General features: G+C 39.3%; 1 long non-coding RNA gene across 1 annotated transcript in view; it reads right to left on the minus strand.

Annotated features, from left to right (window-relative positions):
* Positions 1–2,219, minus strand: part of LOC109279362 — a 73,150-nt gene extending 70,931 nt beyond the window's left edge. The window contains exon 1 of the long non-coding RNA XR_002086135.1: positions 2,141–2,219. This is a non-coding gene — a long non-coding RNA (uncharacterized LOC109279362). The remainder of the gene's footprint in view (positions 1–2,140) is intronic.

Below are 2,219 nucleotides of genomic sequence, written 5' to 3' on the forward strand. Positions count from 1 at the left end.
TTTACCCAGTGAAGAGTACACCCATCCAAGCCATGAGCAGCCACTGTCTCCAGGAGAATGCTGGAAGAATGGAAACGGTGTCAAAGGCTTTACTAAAATCTAGGTAGACAACATCCACAGCCTTTCCCTCATCCACTAAGCGGGTCACCTTGTCATAGAAGGTGAGATACTTCCCTATGACAATTTTTACACTTGCTTTTGCCAAGTTAAGAGCAATGTAAGGAAAATGAGCTTATTATGAGCCCCCTCAGACACTGTATTTTGTAGTACCCAATGGATCACAGTGCTGCATCGTATAACAGGGAACATGCCAAATTGTTCAGACAACATGCTAGCCTGAAACCAGAGAGTCAGCAACATAACAGGATCCCTCTGAGTACTGAGCCCCAATACAAATACTCTCGCCCCCTTGCTACAGCACAGTGTCCTCTCCCCTGCTCGAGGCACAGCTGATCAATCCTGGTATCTCACGGGTGTAAGATGTGCAACCCCGGTGCTGCATGGTAGTAATGTGCAAGAAATAGCCCAAGCTGTGAAAGAGCAGGAGGTAATTTTGTGAGTCCCATACTTAGATGCAGATTTACATCCCCCTGGTCCTCTGGCAGCCCAGCCTGCTCTCCAGGGATCCCGCTGGAGTCTTTTTCACCCTGCGGAGGACTTCAAAAAACAAGTCCAACCGTGGTCACTTGAAGGTGTTCACAAAAGGAAGAAAAGCAACCCTAAAGCAGGTGGCTGAAAAAGAAATGACCGCGATGAAGAACATGCAGAGAAAATGCCAGAAGGCTGATGCAATCATGCTCTCTCCAAACAGCCAGTTAGACGGGACGAGTTGTCCCAAAGATGAGCTGCAGGGCTTCCACTTCTCACCAAACCCATTTGGGTGAAATATTTGTGGTGTCATCTTCTGCTGGTTAATAGTTTCCTTGCAAGGTTTTCTAAACGAAACCTAAATCGCACAAAAGCACAGAGTCCATCTATTTAAACATTTTTCTAGTATATCTGCTGCCCATCTGTAAAGGTACTCAGAAGTTTTCAGCCACATTTCTAACTATCTCAGAGAATGAACCGAGGAAGCCAGCCACACAAACTGCCCAAGATTAGGAAATATAGAGCATTCCATAGCTATCTAAAACAAATAAAATACAAAATAGTCTCTTACTTTCAACTTTAAGTGCAGAAAAGACCATTAGAACAGTTATATTAAAATAATAAGGCAGCACTAAAAAAATTAAGACATGATAAAAATAAAATTGTTCACATAACCCTAGCTCTTTCACCATGAGAATGTACCTTATAAACAGCCTTTATTTCCCAGACACTTGCTATTTTTCTGCATATTTAAACACAGATGTGGGTACTTAGCAACTGTAAAACAAAGTCATTTACTTAAATAACTGAGTATAGATTAAGGTACTTCATTTTATATGTGAATTTTTAAAATCTTGTGTCTGATTTATAATATTAATTAACACCTAGAGAGACAGAATCCTCATATATGGATTCCAAAAATAAGCCACTTACCTTTGCATTTAAGCAAAGAAATAGGGATTTGAGTCTGCTATGTAGGTATCTGTGTGAGTATACATGTGTGCACTCGTGTGTGTGCATGTGCGTACTTTGTATACAAGTTACCTGCATATACAATGGGTAAGAACAGAAAAAGACCTAGGAAAATAAACGATTAACATGTTAAAAGTATTCCATTAGTGTGAGAATAAATACAGTTATATAATGTTAAGGTCGCATCATTCAGTGTATCAAAAATTGTTATGAAGCAGGAAGAGTATTTTGTTAGAAATGCCCATATTTTAAACTGGAGACAAACAGGAAAATCAGGGAAGTTCCAACAGTTCAGAAACACCATGGAGCTGCTGCAATGCAGTATTTCACTAGTATTTCCAAACACAGAACATGGACTTTTTCAAGTTACTCAAAACACTGTCTTCATAAAAGCTTTCACTGTATGAATTAGTTAACAGCATATAAAAAATGTTTCCCTGGAGTGTGCATTATTTTGCACCACTCGCAAGAAAAACAAAGTTTTTGAAGAGGAATAATACATTTTGTTACACTAACTGGTCTGGCTGAAAAAAACAGATTTTTTTTTTTAAGCACACAAACTTTTCTTCAGATCTCTTACCTATTTGTTTCCTGTACTGGTCAACAGGAGTCCTTGCTGTAGAGGCATCTTTTCTACCCATCGTTTTCAATCCAAAAAT

Source organism: Aptenodytes forsteri, unplaced genomic scaffold, assembly GCF_000699145.1.
Source record: "Aptenodytes forsteri isolate BGI_AS27 unplaced genomic scaffold, ASM69914v1 Scaffold208, whole genome shotgun sequence".
Lineage (NCBI taxonomy): Eukaryota > Metazoa > Chordata > Aves > Sphenisciformes > Spheniscidae > Aptenodytes > Aptenodytes forsteri.